Raw genomic sequence first — 19,882 nt, 5'->3', positions numbered from 1 at the left:
AATTAAACTAGAATAAACACGTACTGACAAGAACATACGTCACTGACTATCGGTAGTCCTTATCTCGTTAGTATAAAACTTATAAAAAGTCATTTAACTGCTTTGACGATGATACACAATGAAACATACAACTGTGCAAATCATTAGGCATCGGTCACTGAACTGTGACGTCACTAAATTAATCCTTATACAAGTTATATATAACCGACTTTACCGCCAGGAATTAAGGTTCAAAATAAATTGAAACGAATGAGCCATACGTTGTCACCATTTGCTTAACAATAACGAATTGCCTTGTTCGACTAATTCCCTTGTTTTTACGATTTTAATGGATATTAACTGTTATTTCTGTTTGTTTAGGTACGTTTGCCTGAAATGGAGTTTTGGATTGGCTAGAATGGCTACCGTGTTTTACGAATACGGTACGAGAATTATTTTTTTACATTTTTAAAGAAAAACCACCAAACCGCCGGGGTAGTTTTATCCACAAGGATTTAAGCTATAATTTAGCCAGGAAAAGAATCTAAAGTGCAAACGAAAGATAATTGACGAATCACATCTAAACAACTTACTCGTTCAAAAATCATTAGGCATCACAACTTTAGTCAAACCGTCCATCAGAACGATTTGACCTTAATGACATGAATATAAAGTCGAGATTTGTTTAAATATCAGTTTGCGAAAAGCAAATGATGCTCGGCGAGGAAAGGCTCCTTGATCCTTCAACAGCGAATGATCAAAGATTTCAGCGATCGGCAGACGATGTAGAAACAAAAGTTTTACCGGGAAAAAATCATTCATGTGTTTTGTTGGATTGCACACAAAGGTTTTTGTATTTAATATATTTGCTATGTACCTACAAAAAAATCTGGATACATCACTTTTCTTGTACCTTTATCGACGTAGTTTACGCACGTACCTCCTTAACCCATTAGCGCCCACATTTTTTGGAACCCTCAATTTTTTTTAATGCTATTAGGTATAGAGTTACAGTAGAAAATCGAATCTAACACCGTAACCCAGGTGTGGCCAAGCTACTTGCAGATCTAAAAAGATATTCGACGAGCTGGCGGCGTAGAGCTTTTTTTTCAAGAGGGGAAATGCTTTACGCATACCACCCGGCGCGGGGACGGGCCAGGATGGTATTAATTTAATTTAGTAGAACCACTGTATATATCTTGTATGTAAATAAATATTTTTTTCTTATAAAAGATATTGTATTGGCCGACATCTTATCACAAAGCAACTTAAACAAATTTAAATTTCAGTTAAGTACAATTAAATACGCTATATCCATTTTTGATATATTTATTACTTATGCGACTTCATGATAATTTTTGATTTCTTTAAGTATTAATTTGTGTTTGTTTGCCCATTCACTTTCACTATCTTTGCAATTTTACCAATTAAATAGGATTCATAAGTTAAATTTAATTTGAAATGTAAAACAAGGACAACGTGACGACCGGAGACATGATTCAAATGTAGAAATTGTAGAATCAGCTAAAGATACCTAAAAGGAACAAACCTAATAACTACCTACGGACATTGTCTGGGGAAGATTACGATTTCAAATCAGAAATTGATGAATTTAAATATAGAAGTCGTCAGTCATAATTGCTCCATTTGTGTGCCAATCAACATTAGCAATTGTTATAACTTCTCAGACGTCTGTGTGGTTCGTGAAATTTAGAAGCAAGATTCGAATTTTGGAATTAATCGTCCTTAATTGCTCGTTGTTATTAGTGTTATTACGTTTGAATCAAATGGACGGGACGACGGCAACGGGTAGAAAGGGGTTGTCGTTTCTATCTTTCATATATTGCAGAATTTATGGTGTAACACCGAAATTACACCATTTTTGGTGGCTCTATCAGCGAGTTGGCAACAAGATTTGGTGTTATTTCAATTACCAGACTACTAAAATACGATTTTTTCATCGCAATTTTACACGGATCTAATTTACCAATCCTAATGATACATTTATTACCTTTTCCGTATTACTAAACACTCATATATAAACTACAAAAACACGAACGAATTGATTTCGTGCAACAAATATGAAATTAATAAAATATAAAATTTAAAAATTATCATTATAGAAATATCCGCATTTGTATCGTAAATAACTATTTTACGCTAAACGATTAAAACAGCCATCATAGTTACAACACTATTCTAGCTACCTATAATTAACATATAAAATAATCTCTAGCAATTAAACAAAAAACAATACAATAAAATTTCAAAACCGAATGAATCTATAATTGCACGTAGGTCATCAGCACGAACAATTTAAAGAAACAAACGCGGTTGGCAAAAAGCCGTTAAAAACGTTCCTTTCGCAAAAAAATCCGTTGCAAATTGAACGCGTGTTGGGTCTTGTTCCAAACGCTTATGAAACGCAGGCGAGCTCACGTTTAGAAAAACTAATATACGCGCGCTGTCCAAACATTCATAGTATTATGGATCTTGAGGTCACAGAACGTTCCATTCGCCAGTAACCGGTAAGCAATGAGAAATACACGTGCAAATACACGTGCTGTTGCGCAACTGCTAATCGCTAATACCGTGTAACGGATTGCGTAACTTCAGAGAAAATAGCCGTGCGCTGACATTGGCATTACTTAGTGAAAGTATAGCCTAGAAACTTCTTGCAGACGGTTCTGTGACTTATCCCGCAAATGATAAAGTTTAAATTCGAAGAACGTGATACGTAAATGTCACTGGGCATCGCGGTCAATTAAGTTCTCTTTTCAAATGGGATCTATTTGTCGATGTTCGGTAAATACGTTTAAAATCAGAATGCACAAGAAGAATTTATATTTAAACTGTTCCTTCGGTTTTTGTTAATTTTTACACGCCGTATTTTATTTATTTGGCAGTATTTGTTAAATTCGGCTGCCTGAGGCCTTTATCGGACATGTAAATATTTCCAGTTTGCTGACGATATAACAAGTCATAATAATCCAGTCCATTTTATTTCTTTTATTAATCGAAATCGATTTTTTTGGCGTTTACGTGGTTAGCTCCATAGAAAGGTGTTTTACCGGAAAAATCTCGTAACTTACATATATTTTTAGTCTCCTCGACATCCCTAAATATTCAAATAGACGTCTCTAAAATAACCTTCCACAATCTCAAATTAAACATTCAAGTGTTCTCGCAAGCATAACCTTCTCGAAATCCCGAGCAAGTACATAAAACAAGGTAATATGTCAATAGCAACCCTTTCTGCTTGAATTTTATTGACATTGCGAAGTGTACTTAGGTACCTACGGTCTAATTTAGACTCTAAGACGACGTAATAAGGGTTAAAACGTGTGTTTGTCGCAGCAATGATTGAGTTGTCTTTGTTGATGCGGATTGGTACTGAAGGTCGAATGGGTCGGCAACGGCATGAAAGGTTCTGGACTTTTGTTTGCAACTGTACTATACTTCAATATTCGCTGATTAAACGTACAGTCAAGATCACTAAAAACGGGCTAAAGTTGTATGACAGTGATAACGGGTATTTATTTTACCGCCGGCATGAAATAATGTTAACCCTTTACCAGGCTGACAGTTCAAACAATCGGATGTCAGTCTTACTCATTGAATATAGAACACAAGTTTGAAGTATGTGGGAAATATATCTCCCTTAGCCTGGTAAAGGGTTAAATTAAATACTTTCTCATTATGAAGAAAAGATAGCATGTAGAACTTGTAGAATTACCAGGTACTTAGCGCTGATCACGATACACTATCCATTCGCCTTTACGAATAATTTTCGCGTCATAGTCATACCGGAAAATCTGCTACAATCTACGCCATAGCGCTATACTCGTAATCGTATTAGTTACTTATTTTTGAAAAACTGTTGTGAAAATTAGGTATTTGTAAAATAAAGTAAGAAAGAGATGTTCATGACATGAGTGTTTTATTCGAAGTAAGGTAACTAGGCAAATTTTAAAATACATGTATATCAAAAATAGAAAATAGAAAACTTAACAGTTGTCTGCACAAAAGAGGTCAACTACAACAAAAACAAATCCGACAACGAAGAACAGTCAACACACACATGGTCTAAAAACTAAAAATATAAAAAAGTCGAACATCCAGTTTCAACGAACAGTTGTTTCTGATGTCCGATATTCCGATTTCTATTTACTTTAGTATTATACTTTTTGCCTACTCCATGCCACGTTGGACAAACAAAAACCTGAAACAGGGAATACAATAGAGATGCCCCGAACAGTGGGTTTGGCCGAATACCGAATATTCGGCCCCTCTCTCGGCCGAAGTGCCGGATATTCGGCATGACATGCGAACATTTTGAGTCAACGTCGAAGCGCAACGTTTGCTGATATATTTTTTGTTGAACAGAATAATGAATGTTGTTAGAGTCAATCAAATCAGACCCCTGATAAAAATAAAATATTTTGTAATCAACAATTGCTCAAAAAAGGGTCTACGTTTATAACAACTTTCCAAGAATACACTTTATATATTAAATATAAGTAGGTACCTAGTTTTTGATTATTTTTATTATGTAATTTTTATTTTTAGGTAGGCGCAACAGATATTCGGTATTCGGCCGAATAGTAAGCAACATTCGGCCGAATACCGAATATTCGGCAAAGTGGCCGAATAGGCCGAATACCGAATAGTTGCCGAATATTCGTGGCATCTCTAGAATAAAATGTTATTCACGCGCAAAAATGTAGGTCAATAGTGGTAAACAATGCCAAAGAACACAGGTGATAAAAAAGGATTTTTGAAACCTGATTATTTTTCGGCTGTTTTTTGTGTATTCTTGGTTATAAACATATATTTGTGTATAATATTTTACGTCGTCTACAACTCACTCCCAGCTTGATATATTGTTATATTTTATGTAAGTTTCAATCTCGCTGGGTGGACTATATTTTCATTTTGCACAATATTTGTGATTATTAACAATTTAACATAAAAATTTATAACGTTTTCTTTATACGACAGTAAGAAAACGGTCGCCGCAGCCTATGGGCGCTTGCAGCTCGAGTAGGTAGATTCACAAACTTGTTGCCTACCCGTTAAGTAAGTACCTATACAAAGATTCGCTGTGATGATTAGAATGATTAGGTTAATACGGTCATCACAATGATGCGAATTCGCGCGTCGCTCCGCTGTATGAGCGTGACGGCGCTATGTGCGATGTCCCACTCGCACACCTAAGCGACGCGAATTCGCATCCAATATGACTGTCTAAGGAACAAATACTTTTTTGCAAGTCGTGTGCCTTTTCATAAGTCCACGTTTTATCAAGAGATCTTCATTAACTATTTTAGTTCATAGGTACATTAAAATCCTGGTTTCCACAGACAGAGTTTACGACGCAATTCTGTTTCCCGTAAAGTGACTTCCGCCGCGATTGCATGCCACTATGTTGCAACTCGGATACTTAGCTTCATGGAGCTCTTCAACTTTTTAACTGTGTAAAATCTTATTTTACTACTCTTTGGACCACTGAGCACTTTGTTTTCGAGGTAAAATGGATGTTTTGATTGAGACGTTGGAAAAGTCTTTAGTTACACGAGTATTGCCTTAGTAAAGAACTAAAGTTTTGACGACCGGTCTGGCCTAGTGGATAGTGACCCTGTCTGCTAAGCCGATGGTCCTGGGTTCGAATCCCAGTAAGGGCATTTATTTGTGTGATGAACACTAATATTTGTTCCTGAGTCATGGTTGTTTTATATGTATATAAGTATGTATTTATCTATACAAGTATGTATATCGTCGCCTAGTACCCATAGTACAAGCTTTGCTTAGTTTGGGGCTAGGTTTGATCTGTGTAAGATGTCCCCTAATATTTATTTATATATTTATTTAAAGTCAAGATATTTGCATACGATTGCATCCCACATTGTTGCAAGTAGGTATTGCAGCATGGATACCAAGTTTATTGTATTAAATTTAATTGAAAAGTGAATAAAAATATGTGAGTAAAACCGTATTAGTACAAGTTACCATAAAAGTGCGAAAAGTAGGAAATTCGGTCGTGTTTTAATTTATCGCCACTCGTTGTACATATATGGCCCTTTAAATTTTCGACATACGCACGTATAGTGCTAGTTACCGCACTAGGGTAAACTATTAAACGATTATAATGTATTTTAATAACAAAACTTCCGTGAGACACAGACATATTAAATATATTAAGAACGGTTCACTCACGTATTTTAAGTCGAAAAACGCTCGACATGTTTCACTCCGTACCGAGTAGTGTCATCAGGAGCTTGCGTTTAAATACGTGAGTGACCCGTTCTTAATATATTTAATATGATTATAATGTATAGTCACGAGAGCTAAAATACAAGAATTAAAACACTTTTTTTTAACCAAAGTCTTATGTTTAAGTTGTAGGTTTACCTGTGATTATTATATTTACCTAGATACCTTTTATTTATCATCTTATTTAGATTATGAAAATATTTAATTGTTTTCCTTTATAAAACTTTACATAATCTTTCTTCACTTGGCCACATTTTCCATGGAAACCTTTTTATTTGCAAATTTTCGTGTTACGATACTCACAAAACCAAACATACATCCACAATTACCCTAATTACATTTCCCTCCACTCGCCAATATTGATATTTGCCTCGTTAAGAGCACGACTCATCCTTCCAGTCCTTAGAGTATATAACCAAACGGAGTAGCCATTAACAGGCGTTCCCTTCTGTCGAAAATAGGCGGCCAATGGCCACACATTGTATGGACTGACGTTTATCTGACATGGCTATTTTTAGGTTGTGTAATTCGCCAGTAACTGGCCACCGGCTAAAAACTGGCCACCCAAAACTAAAAATGAATTCTATGAATAATAAGGTGGCTAGTTATTGAAGGCTGGCCAGTTATTGAAACCTTATACTAAAATGAATTCTATATATAGGTGAATAGAATTCATTTTTAGTTTAGGGTGGCCAATTACTAACAGGTGGCCAGTTACTAGCGCATTACCCTATATTTGACGTGCCCCTCCTCCGCAAAAATCGGCAGACTGTTTTGTACAGAAAATTACAGACAAGGCGTCTCCGTTTGGTTATATCCTCTAGTTCCAGTCATAAATCCACGCGCGGTTTGATTGCTTGTCGTTGCGTCAGCCCGAAATTGACTTTACAATTTTGCGACAGAGTACATATCTAAGACAGTAAGGCCACTTGATTATAAAATCGTTGTGTCAGAGAAGGTTAAAAGCTGTAATCCTTTTAAAATTTTAAATTGGTTATTTATTATCGTGTTATAAAACGTAACCAACATTTAAAAAAACAAAATTTTTAAGTAGGTGATATTAGGTGTCCGCCATCTTGGAATCAGGTTAGGTAAGGTAAATCATACAGTTACCTATTAGCTTACGTAAATTAAAAAAATATAATCTTTTCCAAATCCGTGCTCCCCAAAACCTAGAAAGCGATATCAATTATTACGATGAGTTTTACCCAAAAGTGTTCGCGATAACTTTCACCATTTTATTTCGTGTTTTTTCGATGTTTTAAGAGTTATTCCGCTGGTAGAGGCGAATTTGACAAATCAAAAATCATTAAAATCGGACCTAAATCCAACAGCAAACTGTAAAAATTGGAAGTTATTCTATTTTTACCATTTTAAAAGCTTTATCGGATTTAGTGTAGGTAACAAAATAAAATGGCATAGACATCAAAACCAGATGCGATATTTCCATTTTTGCTATACACCGAATATTTAACATTATTTGGTTTAAAACGGGCGTTTTTTACTCTTGCCCTTGACTTTTTCATCCGTATCTTGTAACTAGGGTGGGTTTAGGGGGAGGTTGTAAAGCCTTATTTACAACGGCGTAGGCTTCGCTGCTCAAAATTTTACGAGGCTACGACTGTGTTCCGGATTTAGTACTCTGGATGCGGTATTTTATAGAGAAAATAACCTTGAGAAATTACCTTAACTAAACTGAAGTTGGGTGGGACATGTTGCCAGGCAGAATAGGCCTGATGACAAATTTTGAAATCCCTTTTATTATTGTCGGTACACTTGTATTGGTTCCGAAAAACACAATATTTCAGCTATACTCATAAGATTTAACATAGATAATTGCATTTTATTATAGCTAGTTTAAACTTCGCGCGAAAACGCCTCGCATGCCATTTGTGACGTCATTATTTAGTTGGTGGTAGGGTGGTAGACATTGTTTACATACTTACAGTTACGAATTTCCCTTGAATCCGAATGATATTGTTAATTCAGCACCATATATTACGATTAGGGATGATAAATACATTACAACAATTTATCACAATAACTCATTTTATACAAAAACTCTCACACGGTTGCAGTTTAAGATGAATTATTTAGATACATGTAAATTTTGAGTGAAAATCACCGAGCGCCGGTTTTACTTTTTAATTTTTCATTTTTTCTAATTACGACAGCCAACAAGGCAATGATAGTTCCATTCAGCCAAATAATTAAAAAAGTTTGTTGTTGAAATATCGTATTATTTAGCATTTTATTTAAATAATAACAAATAGATATCTATTTTATATCGTGTAATAATATTTATTGTACGTAATAAATGTTTAGTGGCGAAATAATATTTTTTTTGCACCTTTCGAACTCTTTGGTGAGGACGTATAGATTTCGGTCAATGAGGTTGTCTATGTTGCTCTAAGAAATATGTTATGGATTGATGACGTCACTGTTTGGAACGCTTCTGATTGGCGTTTCAGTAATAATGGCCGATTGGAGAATTTTGCACTTTTATTTTATTGAATATCTTAATAATCCTTCAGTTTATACTGAGATTAGGCCATTTTTTAGAATCATATTAACATATATGTTTCTTTGAAACCATTATTTCCATGATTCTTTGTTACTTGCAACAGGCCTATGATGGTAGGTGAACTAAATTGTTGAATAGATTCAAGCGTAACTTTGCGGAAATCCATATTAATTAAAACCAAAATATTACACGATTCATCTCCTGAACATGCCTCGTAGAGAGGCGAAACACGTGTCGAGTTTGTTTTTTTGGTGGTGGTTTGTTATATTTATTTGCGTAAGTATTTATTTTTGCGGTGGGAGGGTGGGAACAAGTTAATTGCATGTAAAAAATTCGCAAGTAAGTATACACGGGTTAGCGCTAATTGACTAGCACGTTATCTTTTCGCAGATTAGCAAAGTAATACTTTGGTTTTAACTAAAATGTTAACAGAATGGTGGCCGCTTTCGGACGAAAAGAGCATCGCGTTTGTTGGCTCGTAGGGTGGAGGGCGGAGGTGCGGTATTCAGTAGTAAGTTAAATTACTAGATGTTTGTTTTGTTTTTGCCGGTTAATAGTAGCACCGCCACAATCTGCCTATTTGACTGGTAGAAAATACCTTACGGGATTAAGTCAGTGTTTTGTACATTAAGGTTTTCTCTAGTGCAATACAGTTTAAATCTAGAAATAAATAGTTAATATTATTATAGGACAATCTGACACAAAAACTGACCTGACACCACAGCAAGCTTATAAAAGCGTGTGCTGTGGGTAAATACATAGAAATCACCCAAAACTCTGAAACAAATATTTGTGATACGAGCAAACAAATTCTCTTTATCTCTTCAACAGGATTTGTTCCCGGCATCTCCTTCTTCGTAGATAAATTAAGAGAAAAATAACTGGTTGTTAAGTACCGCTCCAAGTACGCTCCCTGCCGTATCTAGTAAGTGTAGGTATAGTCTCCTTGGCCCCACTTTTTATTTATTTTACTTCCACCACTGCGGTGTTTGCTGGAACATTCGGTGTTTGTTTCCGTAATATGTCGCCCCATATTTGCCGAATAAGACCACGTAATATATTTTATGTTAAGCGGTCTATTGGATTAAAATATTTGACACTCATTGCACACATAATATGGTCTCACAGTTTAAAAAGCGAAGAATATAATCCACAATTGGACTTACGAGACAAGTAAGGTGTATTCGGGTAATTTCGGAAATTGTATAATTTCAATTATTTATTTAATTCAAGATAACAGAGATCCCATTGTGTTAGTATTACATATTATAAGGCTTAAAAACTATATTAATACTTATAAGTTATATTATACTTAATTAATTTAATTAAAGGCCATAGTCGGTTTTCCATAGTAAGTTGGCCCTTAAGTCAATTTGATTCGGGTTTTTTTTTTGTGAGTACCACTTATGGTGAAGGATATTTTTGCTGAGTATCAACATCCTACTAGTGACAGTTTTTGACTTATGATTTTATTAATTTTTTTCTTTAATGTATTGTTTTTCGGGATGTATTCAAGCGATTTGCTTCAATTTTTTAAATAGTGTTCTTTATTTAGACACTCAAAAAACGAATACCAGTTGTCATATAAAAAAGTTGTCATTAAAAGTCACTCATATACTATATCATAAGTAAATAAGTCTCGTTTCGGAATTATCCGGTGCTTTTTAGTATTTCTTATTTTCGTAATCACCCGAATACACCTTGTAAGTGACTTTTAAGAAATTTCGTATCATGTCAACCTAACTTGCATAATTTTTCTATTTCTCAACTAGAGCTGTAAATATTAATTGAAATACGTAATTTATATTGATTAAACCTAGCTGCTTCAACTAATAAGCTATTTAAAAAAATTGTCAGCAATATAATATTTATAGTTATTAGCAGAAATACTCATTATGCTTATGAAGCTTAAAGTCGCTAGTAAGTACTTAATTAGCCCTAGACCAGTAAACGGGTATTTAATTTCAGCTCAAGAGGTTATTAAACTTGATCCCATCGCCAATATTACGTTTTAGATTCAAATTTAAAGATAATGAATAATATTGCACGTTTGAGGACATACCCAGGTATATGCAACGTTGATATTAGTATATTTAAGTTACCTCACTCATTAGTATTCCAGTATAGGTAAATATTTTTACCTGCAAGAAATTCGTCCAGAATTTTACCAGCACAAGGATATCCTCATATATAAGTCTACCAACCATTAGAATCATAACTTATTATAAGTCGACATCCAGGCTACGCAGCCAACCGATCGCGTCAGGTGTCAGATTGGCTATGGATGACCCCTATAGGTCCTCCGGGCCGCCATATAATCAGACATCGTAAATTTTATAGCATTTTTGGTGCAGCAGAGTGGTGTTAACGGAATTGGTATAGATAATTCCAACTGAAATGGTAAACTAAGGTTAATATTTATGTAATTACCGCTAGGTAATTAATCATTAGGGTTGAATTGTTTATTACCAATTCCGTTAACACCACTCCGCTGCACCATAAATGCTATAAAATTTACGTCAGCTTATAATAAGTTATACTATTAGCATATATTGCCTACAATAAGGTAATAAATAAATTAGAATCATAATATAACCCATTAGCTTTGTTATTATAGGCCAATGATTGAAAATTTGACTACAATATCCGCAGTTCACCGAGGCCGCCTAACTCCACTGAATTCGAAACAATCGAATTAGTTAGGCATTTTATTCGATTATTAACTTCGAAAATCGTGACTCGACCAAACAAAATTGGACATTCACATTGCTTAATATAAATACGAGTCAAATTTGTTCATCACATTCGGTCGTAAAGGATTATTTGTAGGTAGGTACAGTCGCCAGCACATAAATTAGAGCGGCCAAGGTCACAGAATAAATAATAGTACTAGTTACTCACTCTCTAACAAAACGCGTCTGTCACGATCAGCACAGATATGGCCGCTAGGTGGCGACACCGCCACGCGCGGCTTATAGCTTTCCCCAAAATTGGTGTGGAACGGATGTACTTTTAGCTACCTGTAGCAAAGCGACGAAATCGCGGAGTGAGCCGCGCCTGCCAAGGTGCTCACAAATATCTAAACGCGCCTCTATTGTCAAGGCTCCAGAGAGCCTGTTCAGATATTTGTGAGCACCTCAGCCGTTTTGATACATCTGATGGCGATTGTACCATGTAGGCGTGACATCTGAGATTCTACCGCGAACATCGAAAAATCGAAAATCATTATCAGCCTCCCTAGCAATGTATGCTTTAACAGGTAACTGCCTCCTGATTTCCGGTTAACTGTTACACTGGTTTTGCCGAGAGTTCAACTCTCGCTCAGTAAATAAACAGTCAGAATCGGGTTAACGAACCAGGAATCAGTTTTTGCTCGATAACTATCAACGTGCAATCGCTTCTATTCGACGCTATTCGGTATAGGTATTTGTTAGTTTGGGTTAGTAAGTACAAAGGATTTTATAAAAGTTAATAAGCTGCATCGATAAGGTGCGTCCACACCGTTGTTAACTTTTGTGGAGCAACACTGCCCATTAGGGCCATTAGGTAACTTTAACCTTTCGTAAATATCTAGGTATGTGTGTGGCGACTAAAATCGTGGGATCAAATCTCGGTCGTGCCGTACCTACCAATAGAGCACAAAAAAAAATCTCGAAAAAAATGCATTAAGTTGACTAAAAATATGGTCAGGATCTTTAGGTATCATACTCAGACGAGAGGTTAAAAGCGGGAGTTTCAATATCATACAAATTATGTGTTGAAAACGATTCGTTCTAAATCAACTTTTTAGAACTCCGTTGTTCATTTAGCCGATCTTGAAATACATCAAATCAACCTTGTTTTTGTACTATGTTTGGTTCAATATGACTCTGAAGCTTCTCTGAAGTTTTATATCTGACGATACTTATATACTTGTACCTTATGTTAATATAATTACGTACCAACACCAACCAAAACCCAGATCTAACCATAATTATCAAACTAAAAACAGGTAAAACATTAAGCTACTTACTGTATCCAGACTCGCAAACTTTAATTTAAATGACAAATACAAGCAAATTAACTTTTAGCTGAGACATGTGTCGTGAATTGTATTTCGCTAAGTGCTTCCGAGATGTTTACACTTTCCTAGGTATTTGAATATTGGGGGCCGGCCTGGTCGTTTTTATTTGAAGAAACGTCAGTTTTGACACTGACATCCGATCCTTGTATATTTAGCAAATTGTTGATGTATTTTAAGAGCCCATCAACGTGTACACTAGCGCCACTGCGAAATAATCGTGATCATTTTAATTTAACGACAGGTATTAAAAAAGGGGGCCGCTATGTACTGTATTGTGTATTTAAGTACCTTTTGAATACATCAAACTAGTTTTTATGTTGCTGGATTCGTCGATCTAGGAACTCAAAACAAAAACGGCCGTTTTAACTTTGGACGCATAGATTGACGAATCCAGCAGTATAAAACTAGTTTGATGTATTCAAAAGGTACTTAAATATACAATACAGTACGTAGCGGCCCCCTTTTTTTAATAGCTGTCGTTAAATTTAAATAATCACGATTATTTAGCAGTGGCGCTAGTGTGCACATTGAAGGGCTCTTAAAGTTCGAATCAGGCCGATAGATATTATTATGTTACTTGAATGTCTATGCCAAGTTTCAAGTCACATTAGTATAGTTTCAAAATGAAAGATAAACTTTGATTGTATGGCGGCGGCTAAGATCTTGTCTTGTAACTCTTAGCATAATTATTAACCTTCTTCTTTTCCCTGCCCTTATCCCACGTTATGTGGGGTCGGCACAACATGTTTTTCTCTTCCATTCTCCTCTGTCTTTCGTCACCTCAGCACTCACTCCTTTCTTTCTCATATCCTCTTTCACAGAATCCATCCATGGCTTTTTGGGTCTACCATCCGCTCTCCGTCCATCAACATTCATTCTTAACATTCTTTTGCCTATATGGCATTCATCCCTCCTCATTAACCATAGATTGTATTTAGGTACATTGAATTTGTGGTCAATACCAGCCTCCATAACCCTAACATTGCCTCACGAGACAGCCGTAAAGTCTATTTATTTATTCGGTAGACTAAAATGACATTTCCTAGTATGAACATAAAATATTATTTTGTAGCCGAGATAAATTGAGAGCAACTTACATAAATCCAGCAGCACCTTGGCGTACCACGTGGTGGTCTATGTATGATGATTGGGAAATCCTCTGCTTTATCGACAGCTGCATATATCCATAAGGGGCACTGGGTCACTAATTAGTCTCTGGTTGATTTTCACTTAAATCGCAGCGACGGGAACCGATATATGAATTATTTTAATCGGAGCGCGGATCGAATGCGGCCATTTAGTTTTAACGGCAGGCGAAGAGTTTTTTATCCTCGCTAGGTGGCGCGGTTGTGTCGCGCCGGAAGGGCTTTTGAGATAAATGCAGTTGCCAGTTCAAATATCTAGCTACTACACGAAAATATATTCTTTCCTAATTGTGTTGCTTTGTATGTAAGAAAAATACCTATTTACATATGCATAGAAAGTAATTAATACTAATCTGTTCCTCTGCGGAACATGCCGCTCACCTTAAAAACACGTAGTGTCTTTTAAAAGAACATGCGAAAGTTCAACAAGATAAAGAAACTTATACCTAACTTAAATGCTAACATTAAAAGTCGTAACGATTGTAGAAATTATTCTAAGGGTAAGGGACAGACCTTAACTACGGGTCGTTTGAACAATGTGTTCCCACTTTTTAAAGTTACGACGCGACTAACTTGATCAGTGCCCGGATGGACAGCATGAACGCGCGCGAGTTTCCACTGTAACGGCGGCAAGTGGTCATCGCATACCACAACAACAGTGCCTTCACGGATAGCGGGACCGCGATCTTGAAGCCACTTTGTACTCTGCTGCAGTTGATGGAGATATTCACGACTCCATCTACGCCAGAAATGCTGGACAGCTTGTTGTACCCAGCGCCAGCGCGTAAGACGACTAGGGTTTTCGTCGATCAAAGAAACGTCCGGTAGGGCCGTTAAGGGCTCGCCGATTAAGAAATGAGCCGGCGTAAGAGGTAACGGATCGGAAGAGTCTGAACTTAACACGCAGAGAGGACGACTGTTAAGTACCGCTTCGATTTGACAGGTCAGCGTGTGCATAGAATCATATGTTTGCGTCTGTGTACCTATTACGCGATATAAATGGGTTTTGAAACTCTTAACAGCCGCTTCGAATAGTCCACCGAAATGGCTAGCATACGGTGGCTGAAAATGCCAAGTTAATCCTTGTTTTAAAGTTTGTTGGTTGAGAGCGCTCATGACCGAATCGTTACGTAAGAACGTGTATAATTCTTTAAGGTAATTATTACAACCAACAAAGTTACGTCCGCAATCGGTATATATATCTGTACAATATCCTCGGCGGGACGTGAAACGTCGCAACGCAGCTAAAATCTCACTGGTGCGGTTAGAGACAAACGTTTTCCATTCGTGCGGGGGTGACTTAAGCCACGCGAGCGCGACGGAACTATCTGACCACGCGTACACTTGATCGGGGCGAATGCGATCACCGTAAATGCGCATTACTCTTTCTATCAATTTTGACAGGATCACGCATCCCATTAATTCCATTTTCGGAATAGTAAGGCAAATCCGAAGTGGAGCTACGCGGGTTCGAGCTATGACTAAATAAGTTTGAACCTTACCGGTATTGTCCGTAAGACGTATATAAACACAGGCGGCATACGCAATTTGACTTGCGTCTGCAAATCCGTGAATTTCGATTGAATCGAAGTCGTCAGTATTAAAAATATGACGAGGAAATGAAATTTGAGATAAGAGCGGGAGCTCGCTAACAAAACTCGTCCATGAGTTAACTATATCGATAGGGGCTTCGGAGTCCCAAGGAACCTTTGCTAACCATAGCAATTGAATTAAATGTTTGGCAAACAATGTCACCGGAGATAATAACCCGAGTGGGTCGTAAATTTTTGCAATTTCCGAGAGAATAGCCCGCTTCGTACAGGCCCGAGAAGTACTTTGTACTTTGAAACTAAATGAGTCTGATCCCGGATTCCATTGAAGTCTAAGGACTTTGACCCCTTTGTCATTTTCCATTTCGGCAAAATGAACATTTTCGCGCCGCTCACCATGAGAATCTGGGGATCGCGTAACAGCGAGAATAGCTGGCGAGTTACTTTGCCATTTACGTAATTCGAACCCGGCCGTGGCACAAATACCTATCAGCTCCTGCTGCAGAGCGAGAGCCTCGGCTGTGGTATCTGCACCGGTTACCACATCGTCAACAAAGACGTCATTGAGTAAGACTGGGGAGGCGCGCGGGAAACGCTCACCTTCGTCGTGAGCTAGCTGTTTAATTGTGCGCAAGGCGAGATAAGGGGAACTACTTATACCGAAGGTAACGGTACGAAGCCTATAATCGCGCAGAGGCTCCTCGTGCGATTGGCGCCAAAGGATGCGCTGATAATCCCTATCACTTTCACGCACAAGAATATTGCGATACATCTGTTTGATGTCGGAACAAAATGCAATGTTATGCACTCTGAATTTTAGAAGAACGTCAACAATGTCTAAGTGTAACTTAGGACCTGTTAACAAAGTGTCATTTAACCCGTGTCCACTTGTCGTGCGACACCCAGCGTCGTAAACTATGCGTGTGCGTGTAGTTTCGGAAATTTTTGACACACAATGGTGGGGTATGTAATAACTCGCGCCAGCGGGGGGGTTATCGCCCGCGAGCTCCATGTGCTTGAGATCCACGTACTCCTGGAGGCAAGCGTGATAATCCGCCTTCAACTGGGGGTTACGTTCTAGACGGTATTCCAATTTATGGAATCGTGCTAGGGCAATTTGCCGAGACTCGCCGAGCGGCGGTGCATCGGGCTTGAATGGCAGAGCGACCACGTATCGCCCTGTTTCATCACGCGTATGCGTCTTTTGAAAAAAGGATTCGCATAGCTTTTCTTCGGGAGTGTAACTCCGCAACTCTGGTACTGACTCCAGCTCCCAAAACTTCTGAAGATTGTCGTTGTCAAACGACGTAAAGCAAGTATGGCGTGGAGTCGAAGCATTGGAAGTAAAGTTCACTTTACCTCCTAGCAAATAACCAAACACACTATTAATTGCGGTGGGCGTGCCAGGTTTACCTCTGACAATGCCATCGCGAACAATATCCATGAAAATGTCCTCGCCGAGTATCATGTCGACCGGCTGAGGTTTGTGAAATTCAGGGTCGGCTAAAGCGAGTCCCTGCAAATGAGGCCAATCAGCGAGAGGTGCTAGTGGTACACTAGGCATTTGACGGGTTAACTTCGCCAGAATAGACGCCTCTAACGGAATGATTGGATTTTGTTTGCCCTTAGGCGAAATTGAGCACACGAAGGTACCCCTAGGTTCCAGCGGCAAGTCGCCGACACCGACCAGCGGCTCGCTAACATGTTGTCGCGGTAAATTGAGTCGTTGCATACACGATTCTGTAATCAGAGCTGCTTGTGAACCCCCATCCAACATACAGCGAATCGTAGCAACTTTGTTGCCTTCGTAATAAAGGTCAACCAACGCTGTTGATAATAAAACCGTGCTAGGTTGTTTCCCTAAACTACCTAAACTCTGTTCATTCACGCCGTGAACTGCTGACGGGCTGCTAGGGCCGGGCTGCTCCGTAAGAGCGAGCGAGACGGCAACTGATTCCGTAGCTTCCTTGATAATCGGCTGCGGAATGTTTGATTCTAAATGAATTAAAGTATGATGTCGTTTATTACACTTACGACATTTAAAACTTGATTTACAATTCCTTAAGTCGTGCCCGGGGCATAAACAATTGTAACATACATTATTTGTTTTAACAAATGCAAATCTATCTGTCACCGATAGGTCTAAAAATTCTAAACATTTATTAAGGGAATGCATTCCTTTACACTTCAAGCAAGATCGAACCTTATTTGTATCGTCGTAAGGTCGACTTTGGGCTGACGCCGTATTTGTTGCAAAAACACGCTTGGGTGTTATTTGATTTGAATTTATATTTGTATTATTTTTACTACTTAAGGAATTGTTTCGAGTGGACTGTGTATGGGAAACTGAAATCATCTGTTCCGCTGAAAGTTCGCGTTCGAGGAAAGTAATTAGGCCCTGAACTTTAGGTATTTCGCCCGGGTTGGTTAAGGAACGTTCATATTCTTTTCGCGTATTCACGGGAATCTTACGTAATAATAAATTTAACAGAACGAAATCCCATTCCTTAACCGGAAAATCCATGACTTCGAGCGCCTTTATATTTTCGTGATAAACATTAAGTAAATTTCTCATGGCAACAGCTGATCGCGCGGAACAAATATCTATATCGAACAACTTATCTAGATGTTGTGATGCAATAATGCGTTTATTGTCATAACGGGATTTTAGAATATCGAGCGCAATTGCATAATTACTTTCCGTTATGGGAATTGACTTAATTAAATTATGTCGCTCGTTTTTGACAGAAAGGAGCAAATACCTAAACTTCTCCGCATCCGTGTAAGCATTGTTATTGTGTACCAGCGATTGAAATAAATCGAAAAAGGCAGGCCAACCAGTCGGTTCGCCGTGAAATTCGGGAAGCGATAATTTTGGTAAATTTCGACGATCGTTGCTAAGCGTTTCGTTGGGGGTAAGCGCGCGGCTCGCGCGACGCCTTTCTACGTCTACCTCCTTTAGGTTATTTAAATGTGTAACTATCGCGTAATACAAGTCATTAAAATCGTTACGAATCTTAATATTGGCTTCTTTGTTGAAGCTTTGCAATTTAATTAACGCTTTTTCGATTTTAGTTTGAATCTTAGTAAACTTTCGCTGATGCACTGTTAAATCTGTCGTTCTTGAACGAAATTGATCTGTATTTGTCGCTGCGAACTGTAACGTTCTCTTTAATTCGTCGAGAATTAGATCTCGTTCGAATATGTCTTGTGTAATACACGATGTGTCGGCTTCAGTATTGCCGTCTGTAGGGTTAGGAACCATTTTGCGAGACAAAGATGGCGACAATGACAATACTAAATTGAACTACAAACGTGTCTAAACGAAAAAACTGGGTACGAAATACCGCAAAAATCGCAAATACAAAAGCAACACAACCAGAGAAAGAAAAATCCGGATCGAACGGATCAAAAAACTATGTAGCCGAGATAAATTGAGAGCAACTTACATAAATCCAGCAGCACCTTGGCGTACCACGTGGTGGTCTATGTATGATGATTGGGAAATCCTCTGCTTTATCGACAGCTGCATATATCCATAAGGGGCACTGGGTCACTAATTAGTCTCTGGTTGATTTTCACTTAAATCGCAGCGACGGGAACCGATATATGAATTATTTTAATCGGAGCGCGGATCGAACGCGGCCATTTAGTTTTAACGGCAGGCGAAGAGTTTTTTATCCTCGCTAGGTGGCGCGGTTGTGTCGCGCCGGAAGGGCTTTTGAGATAAATGCAGTTGCCAGTTCAAATATCTAGCTACTACACGAAAATATATTCTTTCCTAATTGTGTTGCTTTGTATGTAAGAAAAATACCTATTTACATATGCATAGAAAGTAATTAATACTAATCTGTTCCTCTACGGAACATATTTCATAGTATGAAATGTCATTTTAGTCTACCGAATAAAATAATAGACTTTAGATGCTTTATATTACGTTGATAAGAAGTAAAAACAGTGATATTAACAAAGAACTCGTTATGGGGCATCAATAACGGCGCGTTTACGGGCAAAGAGATTAATATATCTGAGTACTCGGTTGCTGAGAACGTACCCTATTTACTATCAGTAGTACAATTGAGATCTAAATTTCTGAAATGATAAGATTTTTGCATCTTATTTCACTGTAAAAAGGAAGAAATTGGTTAATTATACCACGTCGGTGGCAAACACGCATTTGCCTGCCTTCTGGTAAAAAGTTACCGCAGCCTATGGACTAAGCCTTTTTTATGACTGAGGCAAACGAGGAGACGAATCACTTGATGGTAGGCAATTACCATCGCCCAAGGTCACATGCTACACCAGAGGGGTTGCAAATGCATTCCCGGCCAGGTAAAAAATTGTCCAG

At 37.8% G+C, this 19,882-nt stretch overlaps 1 protein-coding gene across 1 annotated transcript in view; it reads left to right on the top strand.

The window, feature by feature from the left end:
* Window positions 1-19,882, top strand: part of LOC134794888 (brain tumor protein-like) — a 500,480-nt gene that overhangs the window by 59,801 nt on the left and 420,797 nt on the right. The window lies entirely within an intron of this gene.

The sequence above is a fragment of the Cydia splendana genome, chromosome 11 (genome assembly GCF_910591565.1).
Source record: "Cydia splendana chromosome 11, ilCydSple1.2, whole genome shotgun sequence".
NCBI classification, from domain to species: Eukaryota; Metazoa; Arthropoda; class Insecta; order Lepidoptera; family Tortricidae; genus Cydia; species Cydia splendana.
This window is presented reverse-complemented; position numbering and strand designations above follow the sequence as displayed.